General features: G+C 37.7%; 1 pseudogene; it reads left to right on the top strand.

Annotated features, from left to right (window-relative positions):
- The first annotated feature begins 4,064 nt into the window (after positions 1-4,064).
- On the top strand, positions 4,065-8,621 carry LOC134383392 (transcription factor E2F3-like; annotated as a pseudogene).
- The last annotated feature ends 3,024 nt before the right edge of the window (positions 8,622-11,645 follow it).

Below are 11,645 nucleotides of genomic sequence, written 5' to 3'. Positions count from 1 at the left end.
GATTTTAGTAATTTGAGTCATCTTTTTTCTTTGTCCATCTTGCTAATGTTTTGTTAATTTTGTTGATCTTTTCAAAAAACCGACTTTTGATTCCATTAATTTTCTCTATTGCTTTTCTATTCTCTATTTTGTTGATCTGTGCTCTAATCATCCTTATTTCTTTTCTTCTGATAGCTTTACATTTAGTTTGTTCATTTTCTAGTTTCTTAAGTTGTAAAGTTATTCTTCTGCTAGCTTTGCGTTTAGTTTGTTCTTTTTCTAATTTCTTAAGTTGTAAAGTTAAGTTGTTGATTGAAGATATTTCTTGGTTTTTAATGTAAGCAAGCATTTATAACTATAAATTTTCCCATTACCATTGCTTTCACTGTGTCCCATGGGTTTTGGTATGCTATGTTTTCATTTTCATTCATCTCTAAGTTTTTCTAATTTCCCTTTTGATTTTTCCTTTGATCCATTGGTTAAGAGTGTGTTGTTTAATTTCCACAAATTTGTAAATTTTCTCATTTTCCTTTTGCTATTGATTTCTAACTTCATCCCATTGTGGTTGAAGAAGATACTGCATATGATATCTATCTTTTTAAACCTGTTGAGACCAATTTGTAACGTAACATATGGTCTATCCTGAAAGTGTCCCATGAGCACTTGAGAAGAATGTGTATTCTGGTGTTCCTGGGTAAAGTGTTCTGCATATGTCTGTTAGATCTACTTGGTTTATTGTGTTGTTTATATCCTGTATTGCTTTATTCCATCTAGTTGTACTATCCATTATTGAAAGTGGGGTACTGACATCACAAACTATTGTTGAAGAACTGTCTATTTCTCAATTCTGTCAGTTTTTGCTTTTATTTGATGCTCTCTTTTTAGGTGTGTAAATATTTATCATTGTTATATCTTTTTGTATTGAACTTTTTATTAATATATAATATACTTCTTTGTCTCTTGTAAACTTTTTTGATTTAAAGTCTATTTTGCCTGATATTAGTATAATAGCCCCTGCTCTCCTTTGGTTTCTATTTGCATGGAACATCTTTTTCCATCCTTTAACTTTCAATCTATTTGTGTCTTTGGATCTAAAATGAGTCTCTTGTAGACTGCATACAGTTGGATCATTGTTTTTTATCCACTCTGCCAATATCTGCTTTTTATTAGAGAGTTTAATATATTTACAGTAATTACTGATAAGGAAGAACTTACTTCTGTCATTTTGCTGTTTGTTTTCTATATGCCTTATAGCTGTTTTGTCTCTCCTTTCCTGCAATACCATCTTCTTCTTGTTTAGTTGATTGTATTGAAACATTTAAATTCTTTTTACATTTCCTTTTGTGTCTATTCTATAGCTATTTTCTTTTTGGTTACAATGGGAATTACATTTAACATCCTAAAGTTATAACATTCTCATTTGAATTTATACCAGCTTAACTTCAATAACTTACAAAAATTCTGCTCCTTGACTGCACTGTCCCCACCCTTTTTGATTGTTTATATCATTAAATTACTTCTTTATACACGTTGTGCCCAACTGTACCCTATGTTTGTCCCAACATTGTATCTTGGAAGTAGATCACTTATATTGACTTCACAGATGGGACTTTGAAATTTGGACTTTTGAGCTGAAACAAGTTAAGACTTTGGGGACAAAATGAAATGTGTTTACCTGTGAGAAGGACATGAGGTTAGGGAGCCAGGGGTGGAATGCTGTGGATTGATTGGATTGTGTCCCCCAAGGTTCATATATTGGAATCCTAATTGCCACTGTAACTGTTGAGGGTAGGAAATCCTATTATGGTAATTGAAGAAAGGGCCTTGAAGAGGTGATTAGATTGTAGGACAATTTTGTAATGAATGGATTAACAATTGTGGTTGTGGGTATTGTTCTGAGGGCTTTAAAAGAAGAGCACATGAGAGGTTAGTCTCTCTCTGCTCTGCCATTTTGCAATGTGATACTCTGCCATCACTGTCATCACCACCACTAAGGCCTTCTTCACCAATGTGCTCCCTGGACCTTGGACTTCCCAGACTCCAAAATTGTAAGCAATATATTTCATTTCCTTTGTAAATCACCCAGTTTGAAGTATTTTTGTTATAAGCAAAGGAAATGTAATAATACACCAAGATATCCATAAAATGCAAAAAGATAAAGTTGGAAAAGTTATTCTGAAATTAAATAATCTCCCTGTCATAACTCCAAAGGTACTGAATTTACTATTAAGAATTCTTGCTGCATAACTAAACCATACTATCTTCATGTTTTGACTATAAAGATACATAGTATTTAAAAATAGCAGATAAGCCCTCACACAAAGATAAGATTCATTTTCATTTCTCTAAGTTTAAAAAAACAGAGAAATTTATGCATGAATTACAGTGTATTTATGCTAATAAATTGTCCAGAGTTTCTACAATTCACTATCTTTTGCTGAAAATACTGTATAGTAGCAAGTATCAATATTTTAATTCAGTAAAAACAAAACAAAAAAATCTTATATTAAATTATCTTTGAATCATAGACTGAAATTATTACTATTTGAAGCTCCCACAACTTCCAGTGCTTTTTTAGAAATTAATGGCCTTAATGTGAGGAATCCAATGGAGGAAAAATCAAATTAGAATTGCTAAGCTTGCAGAGTGTTTTGAGTTTTTGCAAAAATTCATTTGCATAAAGAAAGTTATTTAGCTGAGAAAGTGGTATCTAGGAGGTGTTGACAATGTGTGTATGACTTCTGGAAAATTAAGCAGCTTTGCAGAAACTGTTAGTCTTGCTAATATCTGTGTACTCCATACATTTCTGAGCCTCCTTTGCAGTTATATTAGTCATTTGACTGGGTCTGGCCAAAAATATGTGGACAAAAGTATGTTATGTGCTCTTTATTTGTGAGCTGAATGGTTGGAGAAACATTATCAAAGGACCCTAAGTGCTATCAGTGTCAAGTCAGGAAAAACAAACAATGCTTTTTATTCAAACAAAGGGGAATTAGAACAGTGATTACATAGGCATGTAATCTGTAAAGCTGAAACAGCAAAAAGTTACTTTAGTAACTCAGAGGTAATTGCAGAAAGCAGCTATTATCCCTAGGGCTGGATGTAGCAGAGAGCTTAAAAACGGCCTCCATAACCCACACCTCCTGATATTTATGCTTTGTGCAATACCCTCCCCTTGAGTATGATCTGGACCTAATGAAGCTTCTAATGAATGAACCTAAGCAGACATAATAAGTTGTTACTTCCAATATTAGGGTATAAAACTACCTGGCTTCTGTCTTGGCATGTTCTCTTTCACTCTTCATTGGCTTACTCACTCTGGGGAAAGCCAGCTGACAGGTCATGAAGTAGTCTGGTGGTCAGAGAGGATCATGTGGCAAGAAACTGAAGCCTGCCAGCAATCATGTGGGAAAGCTTGGAAACTGATTTCTCTTTCTCTCAGTAAAGCCTTCAGATGAGACCACAGCCCTTGCCAACAGTTTGAATGCAACCTCATAACAGACCTTGGGCCAGAGATACCCAGCTAAGCTGTGTCCACATTCCTGACCCTCAGAAACTCAAAAAAAAAAATAAATAAATAAAAAGCATTTCCTTTAGGACACTAAATTTTGGGTGATTTGTTTTACAGCAATAATAACAAACACACTCGGGAAACAGAAAGAAAGTGACGGGTTACCAAAAGTTAGGAACTCAGAGAATAACCATATGTAATTTGGTCAGTTCTCTGAGAAAGGGGTGTATTTTATGCTCATCCATAAAGGTGGGATGAACTCCCTCCCAATTATAAGTAGGATGTAAAGGCTGATGACATTACACACACCAAGAGAACTTGAGAGAAAAGTTTATTACTCACACGGGACTCCTGAGTCAAGAAGAACAGGCACGAGCTGGTCCATGATGACTTGAGTGAGGCATAGGGAGTTGGTTGAGCCTTAATAGTGCCTACAGAGTGGTGCCGGGGGAAAGTTCCTGTGCATGGGCAGGCAATTTGCAACGTTTAAATTTTCCACTGGTGCCTAAAGGAGGAGGCACACCAGGCTTTTTTATCAGAATGTTCAGATGTGGGGCCAAATGAGAAGGGGGAGATGAGGCTAAAAAGAAATCAAAAGTCAAGCATCAAAAAAATGAAGTCAGGTCCTTTATTACAAGGTGTCTCCCAGCTGCTTCTTGTACCTCAGGAGCTCAGAGGACATACCCTAGGAGATGGTGCTATGACTTCTTACAAAGGGGCACATTTGGCTGCAGCTGATACCTCTGAAAGAGTACAACAAGACCAGTTCTGAGAGTGATAGAAGATAAATTGAGACTGTATCTAACTGCTGCTGCTCAAACCATGCAGATGGGAGAACAGGAAGGAAGTTTCTTCTTTTACACCTTCCAAAATCCCTTTAATGACACCTGTTAGCAGAAATTAACAAGTATCTCAGAAATGTACACTTGTTCTGTAGTTGTACAACAAGCATTGCAGAAGACATTATGGATGGGTAGATTTGGAGCAGAGTCAATGGGCAAATAACCAGTACAACTCCTTCCCTTTGTTATCTCAGCATCTGTGCACATCCCTTTTTACATTTTTGAACATCTATAGCAACAATTTCATGCTTCTGCATTTATTTTAACAAAAATACTCTCACTCTCTCCCCCAAAAGGGGAAACACAGACAAGAATGTCAACATTATCTTAGTGATCTATTGGTTAGTTTAGTTCCTCTACTAGTTCAGTCATAAGCCCACCTTAGATACTCTGTAACTGAGCAACAAAGTAGAAACACTAACCATCACCACCAATCTATTTAAAATACGAACATCAGGAGAAAAGAGGGAAAAATACTATGTGTGAAGTTGCTAGAGTCCTTGTGTCTGTAGTGAGAAGAAAATTGTAATTATAACTTATTCCATTATCCATTGGATTTTCCTTTGACCTTGGACAGTGTCTCTGCTGATCATAGTTATTAACCAGGTAGAATGAATCAGATCTTTTTTCCTGAAAGATCTAATGATTCAGTCATTCTGCCTTTATTGTGCTTCTATAGTTTTCCCTTAATTTTTACTGTTAAATATGTACATACTGAAAAAGTAACCCAAAGAATCCACTGGGTTCCAGATATAGTCTTCTCTGTGCCCAGCATATAGCAGCAACATAATTTCTCCCTGATAATCAGGATCAATCATTTCAACTAACAAAGTATCCCCTTCTTTGACAGTTAATTCATAAAAAAAATTCATTAAAAGCTCAAAATGACCAAGTGGCAGTTTCCACTTCCAATTTTATGGAGCAGTGGTTATGTCCCATAAGAACAATTCCTTAGTTCCTTGGGAACTGAGATCACTAAGGTAGAAGAGTCTAAAGTTTCAGGGATGGGAAGTAAACTTTTGTAAATAGATAATTAGGTGTAATAGTAAAGGGAGCCACTTGCATTTCTACCTCTTGATTTTTAGAGCCATGAATTCTAGCTTTGGGAAAAGCAGCACCGTATTTGTTCAAAACATATACTGTACACTGTAGCAGAGTATCCCAGTCAGTGGCATACATGGAAAGACCAGTGAATGCCATTTGGCCACACTCCTTTTGTAACAGCAGGACCTCCCATATTTGATCATATTTGATCATTTTCCCCTAGAGCTGGAGCAGGCCTCAGCCTTGGAGGAAGTTTGAAAGGCAGAAATAGGAGTATGCCTGTCTAGCAGAATATAGCATAAACATAAAGGCTAGCTTTGCATGCATTTCTCTGAGTTCCCTTTTTACTCCTAGTTATTTAACATTTTGAACCCTGGCTATGGGGCAGGGTGACATTATTCACATAAATGTAGAGCTATCTTTCAGATAGCCTGGATTTGCAAACTTGCTATGAGGCTCATACTATCCAGTCCCTGAGAAACCAAGGAAGACATCAATAAAGCTATGCTGATTCCATCCTGAAGCAAACCAAAATCCTGCAGGACCCAACATCAAGGAGGAGAGCAGAAATCAGAGGGAGCCTTGGGAGAATTTGCACTCAGCCATTTACATGTCCCCTTCCCTCTTGCTTTTCACTTCCCTTAAAAACCCCTTGGTAAATCTGAGCCTTTATGATGCTTTAGTCTATCATTTCCTTCAGGTTACTGGTCCCTTTTCACCAGCATTTGACTTTTGAGACTTTTCTTTCCACTACACAGTAGACAGGTGGATTTGGGTTTGGTAACACTTTTGCCATAAAACAGTGTTGGGTGGTACTTCAAGGTGTTGAACTCAGGTGTTCGATAAGTCTATGAATAGTGGTGCTGGCTAACGCATTGCTGTCAGGTAAGCAAATATATATCCATACCAGTTCCTGCCATCGCCAGGCACCACGGGTCTGTTCAGCTCTCCCACCTCTCCAGCCACCCCCCCCACCCAACCTTCCCTCCCTCCCACCAGAGCCAGGCTAGTTTCAGAAATGCCTTATAGCAACAGGCAAAGGGAAGGTTGGAGCTAGGAGAAAGCAGTCATCAGTACCTCTCAGAAGGTTTAAAAAACCCCAAGAGCAAAGGAAGAGCTGCACTATGAAGTCCAAATAGTCCAGAAACTCCAAAAGTTCCCTCAGAAAAAATGCAATATGATCCATCTTTCGATCTGCTCACCAAGAAGTTCATTCAGCTACTGAGCCAATCACCTGATGGGGTCTGGGATTTGAACCAGAGAGCAGAGGTACTGAAAGTACAAAGGAGAAGGATTTACGATATCACCAACATCCTCGAAGGCATCCACCTGATTCAGAAGAAGTCTAAAAACAATATCCAGTGGATGGGCTGCAGTCTGTCTGAGGATGGGGGCATGGTGACCCAGTGTCAGGGCCTGTCAAAGGAAGTAACTGGGCTCAGTGAGGAAGAGAAAAAATTAGATGAGCTGATCCTAAGCAGCACCCTGGACAAAGAAACAAAAGTTAGCTTATGTTACATTTCAAGATATTTGAAAAACTAGTGGCCTTAAAGACCAAACTGTTGTAGTTGTGAAAGCCTCTCTAGAAGCAAGATTTGAAGTGCCTGACCCAATGCAGAACCTGCAGATACATTTGGCAAGTAATCAAGGACCCATTGAGGTTTACTTGTGTCCAAAAGAGACTGAAACACACAGTCCAATGAAAACAACCAACCAAGACCACAATGGGAACATTCCTAAACCTGCTTCAAAAGACTTGGCTTCCACCAACTCAGGACATAGCAATTGCTCAATTTCTATGGCAAATCTTCTCCTTTGGCCTCCCCAGCCAACTTTTTATGGCAGGCACACCGAGGACCAAATCCCTTCCAACCTAGAAGGACTGTTTATGAACTTATTGCCTCCCCTGCTCCAAGAGGACTATTTGCTGAACTTTGGGGAGGAAGAAGGTATTAGCAAACTCTTTGATGCTTATGGTTTGGAAAAGCTCCCACTAGTGGAAGACTTCATGTGAGTTGATTATGCTTTGTGTGAGCTCTCCTCATAAACCAGTGTTTTTTTTGTTTTTTTGGGTTTTTTTGATCATGGAATCAAAACATGTCATTCAGTGTAGTCCCTTCCTACCTTTTTCCTTCAAGAGAGTATTATGAAGTAAACTACAAACTTCAGTACAAAGCTGACATTTTAATGAATTAAAAAACAAACTGTCTAAACACACAGTTGCAGGCTCCCTTAGAGAAGCCTGGTTATGCCCCAGGCTCCAAAATCTCCTGGATGAGTCAGCAAGTGAGAAAATGTTCAGTCGGGTGTCTCTCACTTGTACTTTTCCTCCCTCCTGGATTGGCTTGCTGTGCCTGATGTATGGGCTGTAGAATGGGGTCTGGCGACCTGGCCCACTCAAAAACAGCATTATTCCTTAATAGCGTTTCAAGCCGTGCTTTCTCTGCAGAATACATCTTTGGGGTCTGCTAATATAGAATGGAACTGCAGCAGATGCAAACTTGAAGCCATGAAAAAGTATGGAATAGATTTCTTCAGCTCTTCTTAGGAATATTTGAATTACTGTCATAATTCAGTGTAAACTATGGACTGTATCCCACTAGGAGGTCAAGAGAACCTTCACAGCCTTTCAGATGAAAAACCTGTTTTCAAATACTTGTTGCAGATACAGAAGACTGGTAGAGTTCTGACACTCTAAGCTGTTGTGGATTTTCCTGTCTCCATAAACTACTCCCACTCCTCTGTCCTCAATGTATTTGTGAGTTTTCAGTTGATTTGTAGTAAATGCCTACTTAGGAATTCTTTGTGGATCGTTTCTCACTTTTTATTTTTTTTTAGCTGCTTTGTAAGCATTCCTGTGGCACCCATCACCATTTCAACTTAATTGTTTACTTTGAAGCAATTTTCGCAAATTCACTTACTTAAGCAGCGGGAGAGAACCTCTACTGATCAGAGCATCTAAACCTGTGTCATCTAAGGTCTACCAGCCTCTGCAAGAAGCCTTATTCTATCTTGCTTCCTTTACCAAGAGTGGGAGCTTAGAGAGAGTCAGTCTTGGAGCTGGAGCCATGGGTGGCTCATTGGAAAGGAGAACCAGTTCAGATGGTGTAGTAGTCCCAAGGCCAGTAGGCATGGATCCCTCTGTCCTTGGGCTTCCCGGACCCTTGGGACCAGGAAAAGGGCTCTCTTATACTGCACTCAGAGAGACCACTTCTCAGGATGGGGTCAGATGGAGAGGCCTCTAGGGGAAAAGACATCTCCATTGTGTCAGTGTCATTCTATCAGTGGAATTTCCTTAAGCTGATAAGAACAAGGAACTCCTACTGTGTCCATGACTGGAATAGTCCTGGCCAGAACCCAGTCCCCTTCTTGTATGAAGGAGTAAGTTGAACCAAGAGAAATCAGGACATAGAAAATGAAGTGATAGAATGCCAGGGCATCTCTTGCTTTTTACTCTTCAGGAATGGTGTCCCACGTTGGAGGCTTTGTGTCAGCTGCAAATCTTACCAGTTATATCCAAGAATGGCTTTCCCATTGGCAAGTGGCAATGGCCATCTCCCCCAGGGAATGTGGCATAGTACCTCAAATCCATTCTTTGGATACTAAGGATAGCAGAAATGGGGGAGTCCTGTTAAACAAAACAAAACAAAAAATACCTTGAAACGAACAGTTTAATTAAAATGATATGTGTCTGACATAGTGGTAGGCACTGAACTCATGTGTGTTTAATAGAATTGAAAATATCCCTTAGGAAACAAACAAAAGCAAAAAATCACAAGCACACCAGCCAGATTATTCTAGGTAGACTTCATCTGCAATATATGCAAAGGGGTGGTGGGGTCAAGCCAGATAACATGAGCACTTTAAACTATTTGTGTGGGTGTGCATGGGTGTATGTTTGGGAAGAAAAAGAAAGGGGCAGACTATCTTCTTTTTTCTTCTTCAGTCCCCATCCCCAGCCTCCTCCCTTCACACACACTGGATTTGGTACAAAATACCCGTGTAGTTCAAGATGAAGCACTGGGGTGGGGAGGAGAGAGGGAGCTTTGTGTTAAGTGCCTACCAAAAATGCACTATGGGCTTTTTTCCTGTGTGGGAAACCATTTATGCCAAGACTTTCCCCATTTCCCATATTTATCTCGTTTGGTTAGCTGCCTCTGCTTCCAGCATTGTGTAATTCTCTTTGCCAGCTGTGCAGAGCCGATTTTTTCCAAAGTCGAAAAACTGATCTTACCTGGGTAGGTTGTTGTGTGTTTTGTTGAATTTCTCATTGAATCTTTCTTTTCATAATGTAATGCCATGTTTATTGTTTTATAAATGAAAGAAATACTAATGTCTTGAAAGTTCCTTCATGCATAAGATTTTTCCAGTTAATGGGCTTAACTGGTGTACATTAATTAGATGTCCATACTGTATTCCGTTCACATTAGTCATTTTCTTTTTGACATAGTATCTGGCACATGAAGTGAGTTAGTACTATAGTATTTGTGTTATTTTAAGTACTAAGTATGCAGGTTTCCTGGTACCACTGAGTTGCTGCTATAAAAGCTTACACATGAAATGGCTAAAAGTTACAAGTGTGGGAATTATGACTGTGTGAGCCTTAGAAAACAAAATGTATAAAGGGCAACATATGAGCTGTCAAATGGTGTTAGGTGTGCATTTATATGTACAGAACTGTGCATAGCAATCATTTTATTTAAGTTGATATGTAGTCTACTCACATTTTCATTATTTAGCAATTTTGTACAAAAATAGTATTAATTTGTAAACACTGCCAGAATATTTTCTAGCTGGTTTGTAATTTTTTGAGTGTTATTTTGATTTGTCTTTTGTTGTATTTCTTATTTTCATTTTTGTTATTCATGTAGATCTGTAAATAAAATTGTAGTATTTAAAGCTTTAGCTTTCAGGAAAAAGAAAGTAAGAACTCAGTGTGTGCATGAAAACTTGTGTATGGGGGAAAGAGGGATTTGAAAGAAGATGTCTTGCAGAGTAACTTGGGTGGCAATTGTCAGGGTGTGGAAATTTCTTTTCATACAGGGTACATGATTTTGTAAAACGGAAGTATTTCTCCCAAAATTGGGTGTAGGTAAACTACTAATCAGTTTAGTTTCATGTTGCGTGCTAGATGAAAAGAGGAAATATGTACTATAATGTAAAAAACAAGCAAAAAGAAAAGGCTTTTATGATGGGTTTGTAAATAAATTTGTTACAGGGAGACCTGTTCTCTAGCTGTGATCTTCCACTTCAAATGGGTGTAATTTGAATAAATTTTCTATGGCAAAGGATCAAGAAAATGATTTTTTAAGAGTTAAAAAAAAATCCATATCCAGAATAAATGTGCTTTCCTGTGAGGTCAAATCTCTGTCCTCTCCATGGAGGAGCCACTAGATGGAAAGAGCCTGGGTCCTGGAGTTACTCCTTAGAAGTGAGATGAGGAAAGCAACTGAACCCACAATAGTAATTCAAGCAGGAAATTTCCCTTTGACAAAAATTTAAAGAATTCTATAAATCCATGAAAGAATTACAGATTCTTTCAGTTATTACGCACAAAACTTATTCCTTTAGTGTGTAATATTACAAAATACACATGTCTATGTTAGATGTATGCATTGAATTTTCTATCTTCATTCAGAAATGATTTTTCATGTTTGAAATAGTGAAGATATTTTAAAATTTTTATTACTGTTACCACTATTGGTATCATTGAATGATATGTATATATGTTTTCTTATTGCAAGTAGCTGAAAAGGTTTCCTTCTCTCTCTGTGTTTAAAAGACATGTTTCATTTTAAAAAATTGGAGAACTGTACATGAAATCCAAATTTTAATTACTCAAAAAAATGAATAATCAAGTTTTTGCCTCCATTTCTCTTTTTCTCTTATGCACAGTGTAATTTTCTTCTTTCCCTATTATATTTCTGGTCTCCCTAAACTGTTTACTTCCTAAAAGGACGAACTTCATGACTGACAATTTTCTTTTTCATCATGTTACAAAAACTTTAAAATAGGATTACATCTTTAAAATCCATATTTTACAAAAATTGCTGATACAAGGCTAAACTGTAATGTGGAAGAGATTTGAGAATTTATCTTTCCTTCTTTGTCAATATACCAAATGAACCAGAAAAAAATATTAAATGACATGTGCAGCCCAAGCTCTATTTATTGAATAGATGGCTTCATACAAACTTGTGCCTTAAATAACTATAGCAAAACATGCCTAAATATGATATAGAATCCACTTTGATTATAGAAATAATACG

This window comes from Cynocephalus volans, chromosome 1, assembly GCF_027409185.1.
Source record: "Cynocephalus volans isolate mCynVol1 chromosome 1, mCynVol1.pri, whole genome shotgun sequence".
NCBI classification, from domain to species: Eukaryota; Metazoa; Chordata; class Mammalia; order Dermoptera; family Cynocephalidae; genus Cynocephalus; species Cynocephalus volans.
Note: the sequence above shows the minus strand (reverse complement) of the source record. Positions and strands in the feature narration are given on the sequence as shown.